The sequence below is a fragment of the Primulina tabacum genome, chromosome 10 (assembly GCF_025594145.1).
Source record: "Primulina tabacum isolate GXHZ01 chromosome 10, ASM2559414v2, whole genome shotgun sequence".
NCBI classification, from domain to species: domain Eukaryota; kingdom Viridiplantae; phylum Streptophyta; class Magnoliopsida; order Lamiales; family Gesneriaceae; genus Primulina; species Primulina tabacum.
Window position 1 is genome coordinate 30,597,016 of NC_134559.1, and position 23,272 is coordinate 30,620,287.

The following is a 23,272-nucleotide window of genomic DNA, read 5'->3' on the forward strand; positions in this document are numbered from 1 at the left end:
GAATTCCTTCTCTAAGACCTTCTAAATTGCGATTTACCGCTTCTGTTAAGCTTTCGTGTTCCTCGAGAAATCCGCTTAGGTAGTTCGAAATTCGATTGCGTTCCATTTTAATCGTATCCCAGGCATAATAATGCTTTACATTCGTTATTTCCTTCTTCTTATTTTTTTTCTATTTTCTGAGACATTATCGATTTTTGTTGTCGGAGCCGTTCTGTGCGGAAGGGTATGACGCAGATTACTCCGAGACGGTTAACTCATTAGAAAAAATTATTTCGAGTTTTTTCCATAATTTTACGTAACGGTCGCGACCGAGGTCTTCCCAGGGTGGTCACCCTCCTAGCTCTGCCATCGCCGAGAACGCTTAACTTCATGGTTATGATTTGGGGCGAGAGCATGCCGTGTTGTCCATCGCCGCCCGCTCCACACGTACTCGAGGGATATAAGAATAAACATCCCACTCAATGTCGGGTGCGATCATACCAGCACTAATGCACCGGATCCCATCAGAACTCCGATGTTAAACGTGCTTGGGCGAGAGCAGTACTAGGATAGATGACCCCCTGGGAAGTCCTCGTGTTGCACCCCTTTTCGTGTTTTATATTTTTGATTACTTGTGACAGACGATTTTCCGGCTCAAATCATCTGAATCTCGATCGGGACCAGATAAGACATGTGAAATGAAAGTAGCTCGGGCACTGCCGGATTTGGACAAAATTGTAGACTAATTTGATTGTAAACGGGCAAACGGATGAGACTCATTACTATGCAATGAACTGACGAGATTTTAGCCGAATTCCTTCTCTAAACTCTAATTTGCGATTTACCGCTTCTGTTAAGCTTTCGTTTTTCTCGAGAAATCCGTTTAGAAGTTCGAAATTCGATTTCCGGTTCCTTTTATCGATTTCAGGCATAATTAGCTTTACATCTTTTTTTCTTCTTATTTTTTTTCTAATTTCTGGAAACAATTATCGATTTTGTTGTCGTGGCCGGTTCTGTGCGGAAGGGTATGACGCAGATTACCTCATGACGGTTAACTCATTAAAACAATTATTTCGACTGAAATCAACGTAGCTCGGGCATTGCCGGATTGGACAAAATTGTAGGCTAATTTGATTGTAAACGGGCAAACGGACGAGACTCATACTACGCAATGAGCTGACGAGATTTTAGCCGAATTCCTTCTCTAAGACTCTCTAATTTTCAATTTACCGCTTCTGTTAAGCTTTCGTTTCCTCGAGATATCCGCTTAGGAAGTTCGAAATTCGATTCTGGTTCCATTTTATCGTATCCCAGGCATAATAATAGCTTTACATTCGTTATTTCCTTCTTCTTATTTTTTTCTATTTCCTGGGAACATTTATCGATTTTTGTTGTCGTGAGCCGGTTCTGTGCGGAAGGGTATGACGCAGATTACTACGGAGACGGTTAACTAATTAAAAGCAATTATTTCGACTGTTTATCCATAATTTACGTAAACGGTCGCGACACGAGGTCTTTCCAGGGAGGTCACCCATCCTACCTCTGCCATCGCGCCAGAACGCTTAACTTCATGGTTATGATTGGGCGAGTAGCAGTGCCGCGTGTTGTCCATCGCCGCCCGCTCCACACGTACTCGAGGGATATAAGAATAAACATCCCACTCAATGTCGGGTGAGATCATACCAGCACTAATGCACCGGATCCCATCAAAACTCCGAAGTTAAGCATGCTTGGGCGAGAGCAGTACTAGGATGGGTGACCACTTGGGAATTCCTCGTGTTGCACTTTTTTTCGTGTTTTTCTATTTTTGATTACTTGTTGACCAGACGATTTTCGGCTCAAAATCATCTGAATCTCGATCGTGACCAGATAAGACATGTGAAATGAAAGTAGCTCGGGCACTGCCGGATTTGGACAAAATTGTAGGCTAATTTGATTGTAAACGGGCAACGGACGAGACTCATTACTACGCAATGAGCTGACGAGATTTTAGCCGAATTCTTTCTCTAAGACATTCTAATTGTGATTTAACGCTTCTGTTAAGCTTTCGTTTCCTCGAGAAATCCGCTTAGGAAGTTCGAAATTCGATTCCGGTTCCATTTTATCGTATCCCAGGAATAATAATAGCTTTATATTCGTTATTTCCTTTTTCTTATTTTTTTTCTACTTTCTGGGAACATTTATTCGATTTTTGTTGTCGTGAGCCGGTTCTGTGCGGGAAGGTTATGACGCAGATTACTCCGGACACGGTTAACTCAATAAAAACAATTATTTCGACTGTTTTATCCATAATTTACGTAAACGGTCGCGACACGAGGTCTTCTCAGGAAGGTCACCCATCCTAGCTCTTCCATCGCGCCAGAACGCTTAACTTCATGGTTCTGAATGGGCGAGAGCAGTGCCGCGTGTTGTCCATCGCCACCCGCTCCACACGTATTCGAGGGATATAAGAATAAACATTCCACTCAATGTCGGGTGCGATCATACCAGCACTAATGCACCGGATCCCATCAGAACTCCGAAGTTAAGCATGCTTGGGAGAGAGCAGTACTAGGATGGGTGACCCCCTAGGAAGGTTCTCGTGTTGCACCCATTTCGTGTTTTTCTATTTTTGATTATTGTTGACAGACGATTTTCGGCTCAAATCATCTGAATCTGGATCGTGACCAGATAAGACATGAGAAATCAACGTAGCTCGGGCACTGCCGGAGTTGGACAAAATTGGTAGGCTAATTTGATTGTAAACGGGCAAACGACCGAGACTCTTTATACGCAATGAGCTGACGAGATTTTAGCCGAATTCCTTCTCTCAGACCCTCTAATTTGCGATTTACCGCTTCTGTTAAGCTTATGTTTCCTCGAGAAAACCGCTTAGGAAGTTCTAAATTCGATTCTGTTCCATTTTATCGTATCCCAGCATAATAATATCTTTACATTCGCTATTTCTTCTTCTTATTTTTTTTCTATTTTCTGGGAACATTTATCGATTTTTGTTGTCGTGAGCCGGTTCTGTGCGGAAGGGGTATGACGCAGATTACTCCGGAGACGGTTAACTCATTAAAAACAATTATTTCGACTGTTTTAACCATAATTTACGTAAACGGTCGCGACACGAGGTCTTCACAGGGAGCTCACCCATCCTAGCTCTGCCATCGCGCCAGAACGCTTAACTTCATGGTTATGATTGGGCGAGAGCAGTGCCGCGTGTTGTCCATCGCCCGCCCGCTCCACACGTACTCGAGAGATATAAGAATAAACATCCCACTCAATGTCTGTGCGATCATACCAGCACAAATGCACCGGATCCTATCAGAACTCCGAAGTTAAGCGTGCTTGGGCGAGAGCAGTTTTAGGATGGGTGACCGACCCCCTGGGAAGTCCCTCGTGTTGCACCTTTTTTCGTGTTTTTTCTATTTTTGATTACTTGTTGACAGAAGATTTTCAGCTCAAATCATATGAATCTCGATCAGAACCAGATAAGACATGTGAAATGAAAGTAGCTCGGGCACTGCCGGATTTGGACAAAATTGTAGTCTTATTTGATTGTAAACGGGCAAACAGAGGAGACTCATTACTACGCAATGAGCTGACGAGATTTTAGCTGAATTCCTTCTTTAAGACCCTCTAATTTGTGAATTTAAACGCTTCTGTTAAGCTTTCGTTTCCTCAGAAATCCGCTTAGCAAGTTCGAAATTCGATTCCGGTTCCATTTTATCGTATCCCAGGCATAATAATAGCTTTACATTCGCTATTTTCTTCTTCTTATTTTTTTTCTATTTTCTGGGAACATTTAGCGATTTTTGTTGTCGTGAGCCGTTTTGTGCGGAAGGGTATAACGCAGATTACTCCGGAGACGGTTAACTCATTAAAAACAATTATTTCGACTGTTTTTGCCATAATTTACGCAAATAGTCGCGACACGAGGACTTCCCAGGGGGGTCACCCATCCTTGCTCTGCCATCGCGCAAGAACGCTTAACTTCATGGTTATGATTGGGCGAGAGCAGTGCCGCGTGTTGTCCATCGCCGCCCGCTCCACACTTAATCGAGGGATATAAGAATAAACATTCCACTCAATGTCGGGTGCGATCATACCAGCACTAATGCACCGGATCCCATCAGAACTCCGAAGTTAAGCATGCTTGGGAGAGAGCAGTACTAGGATGGGTGACCCCCTAGGAAGTTCTCGTGTTGCACCCATTTTCGTGTTTTTCTATTTTTGATTACTTGTTGACAGACGATTTTCGGCTCAAATCATCTGAATCTGGATCGTGACCAGATAAGACATGAGAAATCAACGTAGCTCGGGCACTGCCGGATTTGGACAAAATTGTAGGCTAATTTGATTGTAAACAGGCAAACGAACGAGACTCATTGATTCGCAATAAGCAGGCGAGATTTTAGCCGAATTCCTTCTCTAAGACCCTCTAATTTCCGATTTACCGCTTCTGTTAAGCTTCCGTTTCCTCGAAAAAATCCGCTTAGGAAGTTTGAAATTTGATTCCAGTTTCTTTTTATCATATCTAAGGCATAATAAAAGCTTTAGATTCGCTATTTTATTCTTCTTATTTTTTTCTATTTTCTGGGAACATTTATCGATTTTTGTTGTCGTGAGCCGGTTCTGTGTGGAAGGGTATGACGCAGATTACTCCGGAGACGGTTAACTCATTAAAAACAATTATTTCGACTGTTTTAACCATAATTTACGTAAATGGTCGCGACACGAGGTCTTCCCAGGGAGCTCACCCATCCTAGCTCTGCCATCGCGCCAGAACGCTTAACTTCATGGTTATGATTGGGCGAGAGCAGTGCCGCGTGTTGTCCATCGCCGCCCGCTCCACACGTACTCGAGGGATATAAGAATAAACATCCCACTCAATGTCTCGTGCGATCATACCTGCACAAATGCACCGGATCCCATCAGAACTCCGAAGTTAAGCATGCTTGGGCGAGAGCGGTTATAGGATGGGTGACCCCCTGGGAAGTCCTCGTGTTGCACCTTTTTTCGTGTTTTTCTATTTTTGATTACTTGTTGACAGAAGATTTTCAGCTCAAATCATATGAATCTCGATCAGAACCAGATAAGACATGTGAAATGAAAGTAGCTCGGGCACTGCCGGATTTGGACAAAATTGTAGTCTTATTTGATTGTAAACGGGCAAACGGAGGAGACTCATTACTATGCAATGAGCTGACGAGATTTTAGCTGAATTCCTTCTCTAAGACCCTCTAATTTGCGATTTAACGCTTCTGTTAAGCTTTCGTTTCCTCGAGAAATCCGCTTAGCAAGTTCGAAATTCGATAACGGTTCCATTTTATCGTATCCCAGGCATAATAATAGCTTTACATTCGCTATTTTCTTCTTCTTATTTTTTTTCTATTTTCTGGGAACATTTAGCGATTTTGTTGTCGTGAGCCGTTTTGTGCGGAAGGGTATAACGCAGATTACTCCGGAGACGGTTAACTCATTAAAAAGAATTATTTCGACTGTTTTTGCCATAATTTACGCAAATAGTCGCGACACGAGGACTTCCCAGGGAGGTCACCCATCCTTGCTCTGCCATCGCGCCAGAACGCTTAACTTCATGGTTATGATTGGGCGAGAGCAGTGCCGCGTGTTGTCCATCGCCGCCCGCTCCACACGTACTCGAGGGATATAAGAATAAACATCCCACTCAATGGTGCGATCATACCAGCACTAATGCACCAGATCCCATCGTAACTCCGAAGTTAAGCGTGCTTGGGCGAGAGCAGTACTATGGTGGGTGACCCCCTCGGAAGTCCTCATGTTGCACCCCTTTTCGTGTTTTTCTATTTTTGATTACTTGTTGACAGACGATTTTCGGCTCAAATCATCTGAATCTCGATCGGGACAAGATAAGACATGTGAAATGAAAGTATCTCGGGCACTGCCGGATTTGGACAAAATTGTAGGCTAATTTGATTGTAAACGCGCAAACGGACGAGACTCATTCCTATGCAATGAGCTGACGAGATTTTAGCCGAATTCCTTCTCTAAGACCCTCTAATTTGCGATTTACCGGTTTTGTTAAGCTTTTGTTTGCTCGGGAAATCCGCTTAGGAAGTTCGAAATTCGATTCCGGTTCCATTTTATCGTATCCCAGGCATAATAATAGCTTTACATTCGTTATTTCCTTCTTCTTATTTTTTTTTCTGTTTTCTGGGAACATTTATCGATTTTTGTTGTCGTGAGCCGGTTCTGTGCGGAAGGGTATGACGCAGATTACTCCGGAGACGGTTAACTCATTAAAAACAATTATTTCGACTCTTTTATCCATAATTTACGTAAACGGTCGCGACACGAGGTCTTCCCAGGGAGGTCACCCATCCTACCTCTGCCATTGCGCCAGAACGCTTAACTTTATGGCTATGATTGGGCAAGAGCAGTGCCGCGTGTTTTCCATCGCCGCCCACTCCACACGTACTCGAGGGATATAAGAATAAACATCCTACTCAATGTCGGGTGCGATCATAACCGCACTAATGCACCGGAATATCATCAGAACTAAGAAGTTAAGCGTGTTTGGGCAAGAGCAGTACTAGGATGGGTGACCCCCTGGGAAGTCTTCGTGTTGCACCCCTTTCGTGTTTTTCTATTTTTGATTACTTGTTGACAGACGATTTTCGGCTCAAATCATCTGAATCTCGATCGGGACCAGATAAGACATGTGAAATGAAAGTAGCTCGGGCACTGCCGGATTTGGACAAAATTGTAGGCTAATTTGATTGTAAACGGGCAAACGGACGAGACTCATACTCAAAGGATATAAGAATAAACATCCCACTCCTTGTCGAGTGAGATCATACCAGCACTAATGCACCGGATCCCATCAGAACTCCGAAGTTAAGCGTGCTTGGGCGAGAGCAGTACTAGGATATGTGACTCTCTGGGAAGTCCTCGTGTTGCACCCCTTTTCGTGTTTTTCTATTTTTGATTACTTGTTGAAAGATTTTCGGCTCAAATCATATGAATCTCGATCGGAACCAGATAAGACATGTGAAATGAAAGTAGCTCGGGCACTGCCGGATTTGGACAAAATTGTAGTCTAATTTGATTGTAAACGGGCAAACGGAGGAGACTCATTACTACGCAATAAGCTGACGAGATTTTAGCCGAATTCCTTCTCTAAGACCCTCTAATTTGCGATTTAACGCTTCTGTTAAGCTTTCGTTTCCTCGAGAAATCCGGTTAGGAAGTTTGAAATTCGATTCCGGTTCCATTTTATCGTATCCCAGGCATAATAATAGCTATATATTCGTTATTTCCTTCTACTTATTTTTTTTTCTTTTTTCTGGGAACATTTATCGATTTTTGTTGTCGTGAGCCGGTTCTGTGCGGAAGGGTATGACGCAGATTACTCAGGAGACGGTTAACTCATTAAAAACAATTATTTCGACTGTTTTATCCATAATTTACGTAAACGGTCGCGATACGAGGTCTTCTAAGGGTGGTCACCTATCCTAGCTCTGCCATCGCGCCAGAATGCTTAACTTCATGGTTATGATTAGGCGAGAGCAGTGCCGCGTGTTGTCCATCGGCGCCCGCTCCACACGTACTCGAGGGATATAAGAATAAACATCCCACTCAATGTCGGGTGCGATCATACCAGCACTAATGCACCGGATCCCATCAGAACTCCGAAGTTAAGCGTGCTTGGGCGAGAGCAGTACTAGGATGGGTGACCCCCTGGGAAATCCTCGTGTTGCACCCCTTTTTCGTGTTTTTCTATTTTTGATTACTTGTTGACAGACGATTTTCAGCTCAAATCATATGAATCTCGATCAGAACCAGATAAGACATGTGAAATGAAAGTAGCTCGGGCACTGCCGGATTTGGACAAAATTGTAGTCTTATTTGATTGTAAACGGGCAAACGGAGGAGACTCATTACTACGCAATGAGCTGACGAGATTTTAGCTGAATTCCTTCTCTAAGACCCTCTAATTTGCGATTTAACGCTTCTGTTAAGCTTTCGTTTCCTCGAGAAATCCGCTTAAGAAGTTCGAAATTCGATTCCAGTTCCATTTTATCGTATCTCAGGCATAATAATAGCTTTACATTCGCTATTTTCTTCTTCTTATTTTTTTTTCTATTTTCTGGGAACATTTATCGATTTTTGTTGTCGTGAGCCGGTTCTGTGCGGAAGGGTATGACGCAGATTACTCCCAAGATGGATAACTAACTAAAAACAATTATTTCGACAGTTTTAGCCATAATTTACGTAAACGATCGCGACACGAGGTCTTCTCAGGAAGGTCACCCATCCTAGCTCTGCCATCGCGCCAGAACGCTTAACTTCATGGTTCTGAATGGGCGAGAGCAGTGCCGCGTGTTGTCCATCGCCGCCCGCTCCACACGTACTAGAGGGATATAAGAATAAACATTCCACTCAATGTCGGGTGCGATCATACCAGCACTAATGCACCGGATCCCATCAGAACTCCGAAGTTAAGCATGCTTGGGAGAGAGCAGTACTAGGATGGGTGATCCCCTAGGAAGTTCTCGTGTTGCACCCATTTTCGTGTTTTTCTATTTTTGATTACTTGTTGACAGATGATTTTCGGCTCAAATCATCTGAATCTGGATCGTGACCAGATAAGACATGAGAAATCAACGTAGCTCGGGCACTGCCAGATTTGGACAAAATTGTAGGCTAATTTGATTGTAAACGGGCAAACGACCGAGACTTTTTATACGCAATGAGCTGACGAGATTTTAGCCGAATTCCTTCTCTAAGACCCTCTAATTTGCAATTTACCGCTTCTGTTAAGCTTATGTTTCCTCAAGAAATCCGCTTAGGAAGTTATAAATTCGATTCCTGTTCCATTTTATCGTATCCCAGGCATAATAATATTTTTACATTCGCTATTTCTTCTTCTTATTTTTTTCTATTTTCTGGGAACATTTATCGATTTTTGTTGTCGTGAGCCGGTTTTGTGCGGAAGGGTATGACGCAGATTACTCCGGAGACGGTTAACTCATTAAAAACAATTATTTCGACTGTTTTAACCATAATTTACGTAAACGGTCGCGACACGAGGTCTTCCCAGGGAGCTCACCCATCCTAGCTCTGCCATCGCGCCAGAACGCTTAACTTCATGGTTATGATTGGGCGAGTGCAGTGCCGCGTGTTGTCCATCGCCGCCCGCTCCACACGTACTCGAGGGATATAAGAATAAACATCCCACTCAATATCTCGTGCGATCATACCAGCACAAATGCACCGGATCCCATCAGAACTCCGAAGTTAAGTGTGCTTGGGCGAGAGCAGTTTTAGGATGGGTGACCCCCCCCTGGGAAGTCCTCGTGTTGCACCTTTTTTCGTGTTTTTCTATTTTTGATTACTTGTTGACAGAAGATTTTCAGCTCAAATCATATGAATCTCGATCAGAACCAGATAAGACATGTGAAATGAAAGTAGCTCGGGCACTGCCGGATTTGGACAAAATTGTAGTCTATTTGATTGTAAACGGGCAAACGGAGGAGAATCATTACTACGCAATGAGCTGACGATATTTTAGCCGAATTCCTTCTCTAAGACCCTCTAATTTGCGATTTAAAGCTTCTGTTAAGCTTTCGTTTTTTCGAGAAATCCGCTTAGCAAGTTCGAAATTCGATTCCGGTTCCATTTTATCGTATCCCAGGCATAATAATAGCTTTACATTCGCTATTTTCTTCTTCTTATTTTTTTTTTCTGGGAACATTTAGCGATTTTTGTTGTCGTGAGCCGGTTCTTTGCGGAAGGGTGTAACGCAGATTACTCCGGAGACAGTTAACTCATTAAAAACAATTTCTTCGACTGTTTTTGCCATAATTTACGCAAATAGTCGCTACACGAGGACTTCCCAGGGAGGTCACCCATCCTTGCACTGCCATCGCGCCAGAACGCTTAACGTCATGGTTATGATTGGGCGAGAGCAGTGCCGCGTGTTGTCTCTCGCCGCCCGCTCCACACGTACTCGAGGGATATAAAATTAAACATCCCACTCAATGTTGGATGCGATCATACTAGCACTAATGCACCGGATCCCATCAAAACTCTAAAGTTAAGCGTGCTTTGGCGAGAACAGTACTAGGATGGTGACCCCCTGGGAAGTCCTCGTGTTGCACCCCTTTCCGTGTTTTTCTATTTTTGATTACTTGTTGACAGACGATTTTCGGCTCAAATCATCTGAATCTCGATCTGGACCAGATAAAAATGTGAAATGAAAGTAGCTCGAGCACTGCCGGATTTGGACAAAATTGTAGGCTAATTTGATTGTAAACGGGCAAACGGACGAGACTCATTACTACGCAATGAGCTGACGAGATTTTAGCCGAATTTCATCTCTAAGACCCTCTAATTTACGATTTAGCGCTTCTGTTAAGCTTTCGTTTCCTCGAGAAATCCGCTTAGGAAGTTCGAAATTTTATTCCGGTTCCATTTTATCGTATCCCAGGCATAATAATAGCTTTACATTCATTATTTCCTTCTTCTTATTTTTTTTTCTATTTTCTGGAAACATTTATCGATTTTTGTTGTCGTGAGGCGGTTATGTGCGGAAGGGTATGACGCAGATTAGTTCGGAGACGGTTAACTCATTAAAAACAATTATTTCGACTGTTTTATCCATAATTTACGTAAACGGTCGCGACACGAGTTCTTCCCAAGGAGATCACCCATCCTAGCTCTGCCATCGCTCCAGAACGATTAACTTCATGGTTATGATTGGGCGAGAGCAGTGCCGCCTGTTGTCCATCGCCGCCCGCTCCACACGTACTCGAGAGATATAAGAATAAACATCCCACTCAATGTCGGGTGCGATCATACCAGCACTAATGCACCGGATCCCTTCAGAACTCCGAAGTTAAGCGTGCTTGGGCGAGAGCAGTACTAGGATAGGTGACCCCCTGGGAAGTCCTCGTGTTGCACCCTTATTCGTGTTTTCCTATTTTTGATTACTTGTTGACAGACGATTTTCGGCTCAAATCATCTGAATCTCGATCGGGACCAGACAAGACAAGTGAAATGAAAGTAGCTCGGGCACTGCCGGATTTGGACAAAATTGTAGGCTAATTTGATTGTAAACGGTCAAACGGACGAGACTCATTACTATGCAATGAGCTGACGAGAGTTTAGCCGAATTCCTTCTCTAAGACCCTCTAATTTGCGATTTACCGCTTCTGTTAAGCTTTCGTTTCCTCGAGAAATACGCTTAGGAAGTTCGAAATTTGATTCTGGTTCCATTTTATCGTATCCCAAGAATAATAATAGCTTTACATTCGTTATTTCCTTCTTCTTATTTTTTTTTCTATTTTTTGGGAACATTTATCGATTTTTGTTGTTGTGAGCCGGTTCTGTGCGGAAGGGTATGACGCAGATTACTCCGGAGACTGTTAACTCATTAAAAACAATTATTTCGACTGTTTTAACCATAATTTACGTAAATGGTCGCGACACGAGGTCTTCCCAGGGAGCTCACCCATCCTAGCTCTGCCATCGCGCCAGAACGCTTAACTTCATGGTTATGATTGGGCGAGAGCAGTGCCGCGTGTTGTCCATCGCCGCCCGCTCCACACGTACTCGAGGGATATAAGAATAAACATCCCACTCAATGTCTCGTGCGATCATACCAGCACAAATGCACCGGATCCCATCAGAACTCCGAAGTTAAATGTGCTTGGGCGAGAGCAGTTTTAGGATGGGTGACCCCCTAAGAAGTACTCGTGTTGCACCTTTTTTCTTGTTTTTCTATTTTTGATTACTTGTTGACAGACGATTTTCGGCTCGAATCATTTGAATCTCGATCGGGACCAGACAAGACAAGTGAAATGAAAGTAGATCGGGCACTGCCGGATTTGGACAAAATTGTAGGCTAATTTGATTGTAAACGGGCAAACGGACGAGACTCATTGCTACGCAATGAGCTGACGAGATTTTAGCCGAATTCCTTCTCTAAGACCCTCTAACTTGCGATTTACCGCTTCTGTTAAGCTTTCGTTTCCTCGAGAAATCCGCTTAGGAAGTTTGAAATTCGATTCCGGTTCCATTTTATCGTATCCCAGGCAAAATAATAGCTTTACATTCGTTATTTCCTTCTTCTTATTTTTTTTCTATTTTCTGGGAACATTTATCGATTTTTGTTGTCGTGAGCCGGTTCTGTGCGGAAGGGTATGACGCAGATTACTCCGGAGACGGTTAACTCATTAAAAACAATTATTTCGACTTTTTTATCCATAATTTACGTAAACGGTCGCGACACGAGGTCTTCCCAGGGAGGTCACCCATCCTAGCTCTGCCATCGCGCCAGAACGCTTAACTTCATGATTATGATTGGGCGAGAGCAGTGCCAGGTGTTGTCCATCGCCGCCCGCTCCACACGTACTCGAGGGATATAAGAATAAACATACCACTCAATGTTTGGGGCGATCATAGCAGCATTAATGCACCGGATCCCATCAGAACTCCGAAGTTAAGCGTGCTTGGGCGAGAGCAGTACTAGGATGGATGAAACCCTGGGAAGTCCTCGTGTTGCACCCCTTTACGTGTTTTTCTATTTTTGATTATTTGTTAACAGACGATTTTCCGCTCAAATCTACTGAATCTCGATCGGGACCAGATAAACATGTGAAATGAAAGTAGCTCGGGCACTGGCGGATTTGGACAAAATTGTAGTCTAATTTTATTGTAAACGGGCAAACGGACGAGACTCATTACTACGCAATGAGCTGACGAGATTTTAGCCGAATTTCTTCTCTAATACCCTCTAATTTGCGATTTACCGCATCTGTTATGCTTTCGTTTCCTCGAGAAATCCGCTTAGGAAGTTCGAAATTCGATTCCGGTTCAATTTTATCGTATCACAGGCATAATAATAGCTTTACATTCTTTATTTTCTTATTCTTATTTTTTTTTCTATTTTCTGGGAACATTTATCGATTTTTGTGTTCGTGAGCCGGTTCTGTGCGGAAGGGTATGACGCAGTTTACTCCGGAGACGGTTAACTCATTAAAAACAATTCTTTCGACTGTTTTATCCATAATTTACGTAAACGGTCGCGACACGAGGTCTTCCCAGGTAGGTTACCCATCCTAGCTCTGCCATCGCTCCAGAACGCTTAACTTCATGGTTATGATTGAGCAAGAGTAGTGCCGCGTGTTGTCCATCGCCGCCCGCTCTACACGTACTCGAGGGATATAAGAATAAACATCCCATTCAATGTTTTGTGCGATCATACCAACACTAATGCACCGGATCCCATCAGAACTCCGAAGTTAAGCGTGCTTGGGCGAGAGCAGTACTAGGATGGGTGACCCCCTGGGAAGTCCTCGTGTTGCACCCCTTTTCGTGTTTTTCTTTTTTTGATTACTTGTTGACAGACGATTTTCGGCTCAAATCATCTGAATCTCGATCGAGACCAGATAAGACATGTGAAATGAAAGTAGCTCGGGCAATTCCGGATTTGGACAAAATTGTAGGCTAATTTGATTGTAAACGGGCAAACGGACGAGCCTCATTGCTACGCAATGAGCTGACGAGATTTTAGCCGAATTCCTTCTCTAAGACCCTCTAATTTCCGATTTACCGCTTCTGTTAAGCTTTCGTTTCCTCGAGAAATCGGCTTAGGAAGTTCGAAATTCGATTCCGGTTCCATTTTATCGTATCCCAGGCATAATAATAGCTTTACATTTGTTATTTCCTTCTTTTGATTTTTTTTTTCTATTTTCTGGGAACATTTATCGATTTTTGTTGTCGTGAGTAGGTTCTGTGCGGAAGGGTATGACGCAGATTACTCCGGAGACGGTTAACTCATTTAAAACAATTATTTGGACTTTTTTATCCATAATTTACGTAAACGGTCGCGACACGAGGTCTTCCAAGGGTGGTCACCCATCCTAGCTCTGCCATCGCGCCAGAACGCTTAACTTCATGGTTATGATTGGGCGAGAGCAGTGCCGCGTGTTGTCCATCGCCGCCCGCTCCACACGTACTCGAGGGATATAAGAATAAACATCCCACTCAATGTCGGGTGCGATCATACCAGCACTAATGCACCGGATCCCATCAGAACTCTGAAGTTAAGCGTGCTTGGGCGAGAGCAGTACTAGGATGGTGACCCCCTGGGAAGTCCTCGTGTTGCACCCCTTTCCGTGTTTTTCTATTTTTGATTACTTGTTGACAGACGATTTTCGGCTCAAATCATCTGAATCTCGATCGGGACCAGATAAGACATGTGAAATGAAAGTAGCTTTACATTCATTATTTCCTTCTTCTTATTTTTTTCTATTTTCTGGAAACATTTATCGATTTTTGTTGTCGTGAGCCGGTTCTGTGCGGAAGGGTATGACGCAGATTACTCCGGAGACGGTTAACTCATTAAAAACAATTATTTCGACTGTTTTAACCATAATTTACGTAAATGGTCGCGACACGAGGTCTTCCCAGGGAGCTCACCCATCCTAGCTCTGCCATCGCGCCAGAACGCTTAACTTCATGGTTATGATTGGGCGAGAGCAGTGCCGCGTGTTGTCCATCGCCGCCCGCTCCACACGTACTCGAGGGATATAAGAATAAACATCCCACTCAATGTCTCGTGCGATCATACCAGCACAAATGCACCGGATCCCATCAGAACTCCGAAGTTAAATGTGCTTGGGCGAGAGCAGTTTTAGGATGGGTGACCCCCTAGGAAGTACTCGTGTTGCACCTTTTTTCTTGTTTTTCTATTTTTGATTACTTGTTGACAGACGATTTTCGGCTCAAATCATTTGAATCTCGATCGGGACCAGACAAGACAAGTGAAATGAAAGTAGATCGGGCACTGCCGGATTTGGACAAAATTGTAGGCTAATTTGATTGTAAACGGGCAAACGGACGAGAATCATTGCTACGCAATGAGCTGACGAGATTTTAGCCGAATTCCTTCTCTAAGACCCTCTAACTTGCGATTTACCGCTTCTGTTAAGCTTTCGTTTCCTCGAGAAATCCGCTTATGAAGTTTGAAATTCGATTCCGGTTCCATTTTATCGTATCCCAGGCAAAATAATAGCTTTACATTCGTTATTTCCTTCTTCTTATTTTTTTTTTATTTTCTGGGAACATTTATCGATTTTTGTTGTCGTGAGCCGGTTCTGTGCGGAAGGGTATGACGCAGATTACTCCGGAGACGGTTAACTCATTAAAAACAATTATTTCGACTGTTTTATCCATAATTTACGTAAACGGTCGCGACACCTCTTCAACTCATGAATCTTTTCCCATGTTAACATCACCTTCTGAAAAACATATATCTGCATCTTTCTCTTGATATCTTTTAAACGAGGGGTTGACTGCTCAGTAACATGAACATGAGTGCTGCTGCATGCATCAGAATCAGACATATTGAAATATTTTTGAACTTATATTGCATCACATTTTTATCACTATCATCTTATTTATAGGAAAATGACGTTGGAGAAGCTGAAGAGTCTCAAGTTAATCAATGCGTCTCTCACATTTACCAAGGACTTTAAGTTATCAGTTGTTCATTGTCAACTGACACCAGTTTGAATTCTATTAATAGTTGTTTAAATAGTCCCAGTTCATGATCAACTTATGACAGTTAGTCTCTCATCAGTTCATTTGTTTACATATCACAGCTGATGAAATATATCATTTGCAGAAAAACAGAGTTAAAACCAGATAAATATTTCATTACTTATAAATGTTGGTCTGGATTACATCATCATACTTCTCCTCCACAACAATTATCCAAAATTTCAGCCAAACAGATAGAGAAGAAGGAGCAGTCATGAGAAAGTTGTGAGAATGAGCTATGCGCCTCAGGATCTTCAATTCCTTGCGGAGCATCAGCTGATACATGTGACCGTCCTTGATGACGTCCACCCACACAGCAATATTCAAGTGTTTTCGCACTTGATTTAGTTCTGCCACCAATTCAGGAGTGGTGGCCTCCCCAGAGTTGTATAAGAGCTCAAGCTCCTGCAATCGCTCCCAGTAATGCAGACTTTCATAGAAGACTTCGTCTTCTATCTCAGCCTTCCTGGCCTCCACAGAAAAGGGAGAAAGACTTGAGTCACCCGTATCAGACATTTTTTATCTTGAATATTTTGGATGATATGTCTAAAACTAATTGAGCCATTTCTATTTATAGCAGAATATCAAGAAAGCTGAAGAGTCGTCAACGTTTCAGCAAAACCAATAACCTCTCTGACTCTTAAAATTATTTTGTAGCACTACTTTAATTATTATATGCACCAATTTAGGGGGAATGTCAGTTTTTAAGACGTTAACTGAGAAGACAATCGTTTGTGAATTCTCAACTGACTTGAATCAGTTTCCCAACTGATTGTTCAGCTTGAAAATTTTACAAATCTTCTCACATAAGTTAACCAATTAAAAACTTATTATATTCCAAATCAAATGAGGTGACTAAATTTTTATGATGTGGCATATTTTAAAACCGCTCATTATTATATACACACGATTACAGCACACGTACACACATTTTTATTCAAAATTTTTCCCGGGCTGACACGTGTCCAGAATTTGAATAGTCACGAACAAAAGCATTTTACCCGCTTCACTTCAGTTCTATTCTTCACAATTACAATCAGTTTCTAAGAGTATACAAATTTCAGAACTTATTCTCTTCAATTTGCAGATCACTACACTTACCGAAATGGCAAACCAGATCCTAGCCCATATCTTGAATGCGATGGTCATCGATTTTAACTCGGTTCTATCGATTCAAGAAGCAGACGTTAAGAATGTATTTCTAAAGCTTGAGTCGGCAGGTCTCAGGATGTTCTTGGGACAATCTTCTCAGAAGATATACCTCAAGGAGGTCAATGAATTCTATCGGAAGGGATTTATCACTGCTAATGACACTATCTCTGTGACTATCAATGATCAGTTGCTACTCCTTTCTGAAGAAGCTTTTGGAGAAATCTTCTTTTTGCCAACTGATGGTTATGTCAGCTTTTCTGAAGTAAAAACTCATGACATTGAAGAAATGCAGTCTCGACTATCTGCTGATGGACGGAAAATCAAGGTTTTCGATCCAAAGAAGGAACTGAAACCAGAAATTCAGTTGTTAGCTGATATCGTGGCAAAGGGAATATTAGCAAAAGCCGGTTCTTATGCTGCTCTTACACTCGAAAAATTCCAGGTAATGACCATAATCATGGGTGAAAAGAAAGCAAATTGGAGATATATTCTTTTTAACATCTTGAAGAATATGCTCAAGTCATCCAAACAGTCATGTGGCGTCGCCATCCAAATCAGTTATCTGTTAAAACTGAAGGGTTTGGTAGCTGAAAATGCTGAAACATCATCAAAATTCAAGGTATTTACTGCCAAAAACACCTTTCCATCAAAAACCAAAATAGAGGTTGAGCCATCACCAGTCAAGAAGGTCAAAACAGCAAAAAGGAAACTGATTCTCAGTGAATCAGATTCAGAGAAAACTCCTTCCCCTAAGCTTGTCAAGAGACCAAGGACTCAAAGAACCAAACCAATAACCACAGTGGAAGTCATTCCACCTGAGAAAATTATTAAATCAGCTGCTCAACAGCCCATTCAGGCTATCCCTTTGCAAGTAGTCTCACCTGATGATTCAGTTACCAAAGCAAAGACACCAGCTAAGGTAAGAGCTCCCTTGACTCTTGTAAATCGCCCTACCATCCTGCCTAGAGCTAGATCTAAAGGTGTAATATTAAGGGAACCAGTGCACTCCACACATTCTGGAATGGATCTTCCTCACATTCTCTCAACTGACAAAGGAAAAGGCAAGCTGGTTGAAGAACCCCGGCCATCCAATGTCATTCAAACACACATTGACCTAGTTTGGGAACAGGTCAATGCATTTGCCACATCACAATTAAAATCTTTTGATTGTTGGAAAAGTTTCAGAACAGAAATATTTGCCAAAGAACTGAAGCATAGATCTCAACTGAAAAAGTTCATCAAGCTAGAAGCAATTGTGATGAAAGTAGTCAAAGCTGCTACAATTCCACAGGCATTAGAAAGGCAGAAATATTTCTTTAATCAGATTCGCGTCAAAAAGCTAACAAGAATGGTAGCAAAGCTGAAGTCCAACTACAATCCCACAAGTCCAACTGCATACAATGATAGAGCTGTGTTCACTCAACTGGACACAGATCTTAGTAGTCTGCAGAGTGAAATCAGATTTTGGGAAGAAGATCAGGAACTAGTTCTTCATGACAAACCCCCCAACTCAAATATTGAAAAAGATTTATCCTCCTCTCCACAAAAAGAACCATCTCCACAACAGGCAACTGAAAAGCCAGTTCAGGGAATACCTCAATCCTCTCAGACAGAACATCAGCTATATTCTGAAGCAGAACTATCCTTGGCAAACATTGATGAAATCATTCAAGCTGTTACCTTGGAAGCTCAGCTAGAGAAAATACAATATGACTCAATTACCCATTCAACTGAACAACCAGAGCAAGACATTAAGATATCATCTGAAGCACCAGCTGAGTCACTTATTGCTGAAAAATTTATATCTGCTCAAACTGAAGATCAAACTGAAGTGCCAAACCAAACTTCAGAAAAAGAAATAACTGAATCGGAAAAAGCTCAAACTGAAGCACCAGTTCAGCCAGAAACTTCTGCTGAACAAGATATTCAAACTGATGAACAAGCAAAACCCTCAGAACAAGAAACTGTTGAACATGTAGAAGGTCAGTTGCTCACTGAATCAAAGGAGCAAGAACAAATTTCAGTTAATTCTCCACAGGAGGCCCCTATGTATGAACCATCCATCTCCATCATTCAGCCAGACAGTCCATTTCTTGATCAAAACCAACGTTCATCATCTCAAATTCAAGAAAACATTCCAGCTCAGCCTATGGCTGGAACAATGGAAACTAATCAAGCATTAGTTCTTTTTGGACAAACATCGAAGCATTCAGAAACGCCCAGTCAGCGACCTCCAATTCAATCCACAGAAATGGATGTTGTTCTTGAAGAAATCCAGAACATACAGTACAATATGCAGCAGATGCTCGCTGAAATCAAGAAAATTCAATTCGAACAACTGTCTCATACTGTCAAATTAGATTCTTCGACTGAATTTGACTCGGCGAAACTAAACGCTCTTCAAGCCAACATGGACTCTCTTAGCAGAATTGTGCATGAAATAAAGAAGGGCCTAGTTAACTCACTCTTTACAACTCAGGATGTAATTAGTCAGAGAGTTGAGCGACTGGAAACCTCTGTTTCAAATAAAATAGAATTGCTACAGACCTCCCTCACAACTGTTGCCACAAGTATCTCATCAGATGTAAAAATTCTTCCCATTGACGTTCGAAAGTTATCAGACAAAATGGAGTTGTTTGACAAAAAGGGGGAAAAACAGCAGCTGAAGAAGAATTAATCAGATTATTAGAATCAACTGATATAATACTCTCAGATTTTATGTTATCTACAAGGAATCCAGTTATTTTATGATTCAGTTGCGTAATCTATTATCTACAAAGAGCTCAGTTATTCGATCTTAAATCACTTGGTTTTGTCAAACACCATAAAAGGGGAAATTGTTGGAAACTAGATTCTGGAGTTTGACAAAACATGAATCAATCGATTAAGAAAATATGAATCAACTGATACGCGCAAGCAAATTCGGCAACTGAACTTATCAGCTGAAATCAGCTGATTCAATGATACAGAGTAACCTGATCAGTTGGAACTGATCAATTAAAACATTCAGCCGAATGCCTCAAAGTCTCTCAACTGAAGATGTCTCGGGAAAGAACAAAGAAGACATAACAGATTACAAAAGCACCGCACAACAACCAAGACTACTTAAACCAACGCATTCCGGACAAAGTAATTAAGACGCCGAATTACAATAAATGAAGCAAACAATATCGAAGGAATAATCAAGTGGAAACCAACGGATACAAAGATTCAAATTTATCTCAAGATTACCGTTGGAAAAGAAGAGTATAAATATGGCAGAAGAAAAAGAAGAAGTGATGATACATCATTCAAAACTTGCTATTACTCTGTCAAAATCTCAGCTCACTCTTACTTGATTTATTCGTAGCAATCAAGGCTATAAGTTGAGCAAACTAGCACTCTGTAATATTTGTTAATTCAATAGTGCTAAGATCAGTTACGCACAGAGATCATTTTGTAATACTAAGAGTTTCAGTTTAGGCAGTGGGTAAGTCCTAACTGAAGTGGGTCTGTACAAGTGTTGTATTGGATCAAAGTCTTTTAGTGGAAATCCTATCCTTGTGATAGAAGGGGTGACGTAGGAGTAATTGAATTCTCCGAATATCCAGAAACAATCCTTGTGTATTTTATTTCAGTTCTGTATTCTATCTGTCAGTCAGTTACCTTCCGCAAATACCTCAGTTTAACTGATTGATATTGACCAACAAGATTCCGAGAATCAGTTTGTCACCAAAATGAACTCAAAAATTCGATAAGACCAATATTAATTGAGAGTGTTTATTCAACCCCCCTTCTAAACACTCTTGACACGTCAATCGATCCTATCATATCCCTCGAGTACGTGTGGAGCTGGCGGCGATGGACAACACGCGGCACTGCTCTCGCCCAATCATAACTATGAAGTTAAGCGTTCTGGCGCGATGGCAGAGCTAGGATGGGTGACCTCCCTGGGAAGACCTCGTGTCGCGACCGTTTACGTAAATTATGGATAAAACAATCGAAATAATTGTTTTCAATGAGTTAACCGTCTCCGGAGTAATCTGCGTCATACCCTTCCGCACAGAACCGGCTCACACGACAACAAAAATCGATAAATGTTTCCAGAAAATAGAAAAAAAAATAAGAAGAAGGAAATAACGAATGTAAAGCTATTATTATGCCTGGGATACGATAAAATGGAACCGGAATCGAATTTCTAACTTCCTAAGCGGATTTCTCGAGGAAACGAAAGCTTAATTGAAGCGGTAAATCGCAAATTAGAGGGTCTTAGAGAAGGAATTCGGCTAAAATCTCGTCAGCTCATTGCGTAGTAATGAGTCTCGTCCATTTGCCCGTTTACAATCCAAATCCGGCAGTGCCCGAGCTACTTTCATTTCACATGTTTTATCTAGTCCCGATCGAGATTTAGATGATTTGAGCCGAAAATCGTCTATCAACAAGTAATCAAAAATAGAAAAACACGAAAAAGGGTGCAACACGAGGACTTCCCAGGGGGTCACCTATCCTAGTACTGCTCTCGCCCAAGCACGCTTAACTTCGGAGTTCTGATGGGATCCGATGCATTCGTGCTGGTATGATCGCACCCGACATTGAGTGGGATGTTTATTCTTATATCCCTCGAGTACGTGTGGAGCGGGCGGCAATGGACAACACGCGGCACTGCTCTCGCCCAATCATAACCATGAAGTTAAGCGTTGTGGCGCGATGGCAGAGCTAGGATGGGTGACCTCCCTTGGAAGACCTCGTGTCGCCACCATTTACGTAAATTATGGATAAAACAGTCGAAATAATTGTTTTTAATAAATTAACCGTCTCTGGAGTAATCTGCGTCATACGCTTCCGCACAGAACCGGCTCACGACAACAAAAATCGATAAATGTTCCCAGAAAATAGAAAAAAAAATAAGAAGAAGTAAATAACGAATGTAAAGCTATTAGTATGCCTGGGATACGAAAAAATGGAACCGCAATCGAATTTCGAACTTCCTAAGCGGATTTCTCGAGGAAACGGAAGCTTAACAGAAGCGGAAAATCGCAAATTAGAGGGTCTTAGAGAAGGAATTCGGCTAAAATCTCGTCAGCTCATTGCGTAGAAATGAGTCTCGTCCGTTTGCCCGTTTACAATCAAATTAGCCTACAATTTCGTCCGAATCCGGCAGTGCCCGAGCTACGTTTATTTCACATGTCTTATCTGGTCCCGATCGTGATTCAGATGATTTGAGCCGAAAATCGTCTGTTAACAAGTAATCAATCAAAAATAGAAAAACACAAAAATGGGTGCAACACGAGGACTTCCCAGGGGGTCATCCATCCTAGTACTTCTCTCGCCCAAGCACGCTTAACTTCGGAGTTCTGATGGGATCCGGTACATTAGTGCTGGTATTATCGCACCCGACATTGAGTGGGATGTTTATTCTTATATCCTCGAGTACGTGTGGAGCGGGCGACGATGGACAACACGCGGCACTGCTCTCGCCCAATCATAACCATGAAGTTAAGCGTTCTAGCGCGATGACAGAGCTAGGATGGGCGACCTCCCTGAGAAGACCTCGTGTCGCGACCGTTTACATAAATTATGGATAAAACAGTTGAAATAATTGTTTTTAATGAGTTAACCTTCTCCGGAGTAATCTGCGTCATACCCTTCCGCACAAAACTGCCTCACGACAACAAAAATCGCAAAATATTCCCAGAAAATGGAAAAAAAATAAGAAGGAAATAGCGAATGTAAAGCTATTATTATGCCTGGGATACGATAAAATGGCACCGGAATCGAATTTCGAACTTCCAAAGCGGATTTCTCGAGGAAACGGAAGCTTAACAGAAGCGGTAAATCGTAAATTAGAGGGTCTTAGAGAAGGAATTTAGCTAAAATATTGCCAGCTCTTTGCGGAGTAATGATTCTCGTCCGTTTGCCCGTCTACAGTCAAATTAGCCTATAATTTTGTCCAAATCTGGCAGTGCCCGAGCTACGTTGATTTCACATGTCTTATCTGGTCCCGATCGAGATTCAGATGATTTGAGGTGAAAATCGTCTATCAACAAGTAATCAAAAATAGAAAAACACGAAAAGGCGTGCGTGCAACAAGAGGAATTCCCAGGGGGTCACCCATCCTAGTACTGCTCTAGCTCAAGCACGCTTAACTTCGGAGTTCTGAAGGGATCCGGTGCATTAGTGCTGGTATGATCGCACAAGAACTATTAGTGGGATGTTTATTCTTATATCCCTCGAGTACGTGTGGAGCGGGCGGCGATGGACAACACGCGGCACTGCTCTCGCCCAATCATAACCATGAAGTTAAGCGTTCTAGCGCGATGACAGAGCTAGGATGGGCGACCTCCCTGAGAAGACCTCGTGTCGCGACCGTTTACATAAATTATGGATAAAACAGTTGAAATAATTGTTTTTAATGAGTTAACCTTCTCCGGAGTAATCTGCGTCATACCCTTCCGCACAAAACCGCCTCACGACAACAAAAATCGCAAAATATTCCCAGAAAATAGAAAAAAAAATAAGAAGGAAATAGCGAATGTAAAGCTATTATTATGCCTGGGATACGATAAAATGGCACCGAAATCGAATT

General features: G+C 42.1%; 19 non-coding genes and 3 pseudogenes across 19 annotated transcripts; 19 read left to right on the plus strand and 3 right to left on the minus strand.

Annotated features, from left to right (window-relative positions):
- The first annotated feature begins 466 nt into the window (after positions 1–466).
- On the plus strand, positions 467–585 carry LOC142515034 (5S ribosomal RNA). Its single transcript, XR_012810900.1, has one exon. It is a non-coding gene; the product is annotated as a 5S ribosomal RNA (ribosomal RNA).
- Positions 586–1,648: 1,063 nt separating this feature from the next.
- LOC142506671 (5S ribosomal RNA) lies at positions 1,649–1,767 on the plus strand. The gene has a single exon (XR_012804955.1). It is a non-coding gene; the product is annotated as a 5S ribosomal RNA (ribosomal RNA).
- Positions 1,768–2,452: 685 nt separating this feature from the next.
- On the plus strand, positions 2,453–2,572 carry LOC142517434 (5S ribosomal RNA). The gene has a single exon (XR_012813180.1). It is a non-coding gene; the product is annotated as a 5S ribosomal RNA (ribosomal RNA).
- Positions 2,573–3,251: 679 nt separating this feature from the next.
- On the plus strand, positions 3,252–3,375 carry LOC142511910 (5S ribosomal RNA; annotated as a pseudogene).
- A 684-nt stretch (positions 3,376–4,059) lies between these two features.
- LOC142515425 (5S ribosomal RNA) lies at positions 4,060–4,178 on the plus strand. Its single transcript, XR_012811271.1, has one exon. It is a non-coding gene; the product is annotated as a 5S ribosomal RNA (ribosomal RNA).
- Positions 4,179–4,861: 683 nt separating this feature from the next.
- LOC142509741 (5S ribosomal RNA) lies at positions 4,862–4,980 on the plus strand. The gene has a single exon (XR_012807898.1). It is a non-coding gene; the product is annotated as a 5S ribosomal RNA (ribosomal RNA).
- Positions 4,981–5,657: 677 nt separating this feature from the next.
- LOC142509428 (5S ribosomal RNA) lies at positions 5,658–5,776 on the plus strand. Its single transcript, XR_012807602.1, has one exon. It is a non-coding gene; the product is annotated as a 5S ribosomal RNA (ribosomal RNA).
- Positions 5,777–6,460: 684 nt separating this feature from the next.
- Positions 6,461–6,580, plus strand: LOC142512492 (5S ribosomal RNA; annotated as a pseudogene).
- Positions 6,581–6,792: 212 nt separating this feature from the next.
- Positions 6,793–6,911, plus strand: LOC142517508 (5S ribosomal RNA). Its single transcript, XR_012813250.1, has one exon. It is a non-coding gene; the product is annotated as a 5S ribosomal RNA (ribosomal RNA).
- Positions 6,912–7,592: 681 nt separating this feature from the next.
- On the plus strand, positions 7,593–7,711 carry LOC142506926 (5S ribosomal RNA). The gene has a single exon (XR_012805198.1). It is a non-coding gene; the product is annotated as a 5S ribosomal RNA (ribosomal RNA).
- A 685-nt stretch (positions 7,712–8,396) lies between these two features.
- On the plus strand, positions 8,397–8,515 carry LOC142516828 (5S ribosomal RNA). Its single transcript, XR_012812601.1, has one exon. It is a non-coding gene; the product is annotated as a 5S ribosomal RNA (ribosomal RNA).
- Positions 8,516–9,195: 680 nt separating this feature from the next.
- On the plus strand, positions 9,196–9,317 carry LOC142508814 (5S ribosomal RNA). The gene has a single exon (XR_012807017.1). It is a non-coding gene; the product is annotated as a 5S ribosomal RNA (ribosomal RNA).
- Positions 9,318–9,994: 677 nt separating this feature from the next.
- On the plus strand, positions 9,995–10,112 carry LOC142510372 (5S ribosomal RNA). The gene has a single exon (XR_012808488.1). It is a non-coding gene; the product is annotated as a 5S ribosomal RNA (ribosomal RNA).
- A 683-nt stretch (positions 10,113–10,795) lies between these two features.
- LOC142513374 (5S ribosomal RNA) lies at positions 10,796–10,914 on the plus strand. Its single transcript, XR_012809324.1, has one exon. It is a non-coding gene; the product is annotated as a 5S ribosomal RNA (ribosomal RNA).
- Positions 10,915–11,598: 684 nt separating this feature from the next.
- Positions 11,599–11,717, plus strand: LOC142507751 (5S ribosomal RNA). The gene has a single exon (XR_012805999.1). It is a non-coding gene; the product is annotated as a 5S ribosomal RNA (ribosomal RNA).
- A 683-nt stretch (positions 11,718–12,400) lies between these two features.
- Positions 12,401–12,519, plus strand: LOC142510750 (5S ribosomal RNA; annotated as a pseudogene).
- Positions 12,520–13,202: 683 nt separating this feature from the next.
- On the plus strand, positions 13,203–13,321 carry LOC142513972 (5S ribosomal RNA). Its single transcript, XR_012809890.1, has one exon. It is a non-coding gene; the product is annotated as a 5S ribosomal RNA (ribosomal RNA).
- Positions 13,322–14,006: 685 nt separating this feature from the next.
- On the plus strand, positions 14,007–14,124 carry LOC142514066 (5S ribosomal RNA). The gene has a single exon (XR_012809978.1). It is a non-coding gene; the product is annotated as a 5S ribosomal RNA (ribosomal RNA).
- Positions 14,125–14,570: 446 nt separating this feature from the next.
- On the plus strand, positions 14,571–14,689 carry LOC142507325 (5S ribosomal RNA). Its single transcript, XR_012805585.1, has one exon. It is a non-coding gene; the product is annotated as a 5S ribosomal RNA (ribosomal RNA).
- A 6,466-nt stretch (positions 14,690–21,155) lies between these two features.
- Positions 21,156–21,274, minus strand: LOC142512584 (5S ribosomal RNA). The gene has a single exon (XR_012808856.1). It is a non-coding gene; the product is annotated as a 5S ribosomal RNA (ribosomal RNA).
- Positions 21,275–21,962: 688 nt separating this feature from the next.
- On the minus strand, positions 21,963–22,081 carry LOC142513516 (5S ribosomal RNA). The gene has a single exon (XR_012809459.1). It is a non-coding gene; the product is annotated as a 5S ribosomal RNA (ribosomal RNA).
- A 683-nt stretch (positions 22,082–22,764) lies between these two features.
- Positions 22,765–22,883, minus strand: LOC142508708 (5S ribosomal RNA). The gene has a single exon (XR_012806912.1). It is a non-coding gene; the product is annotated as a 5S ribosomal RNA (ribosomal RNA).
- Positions 22,884–23,272: the final 389 nt, after the last annotated feature.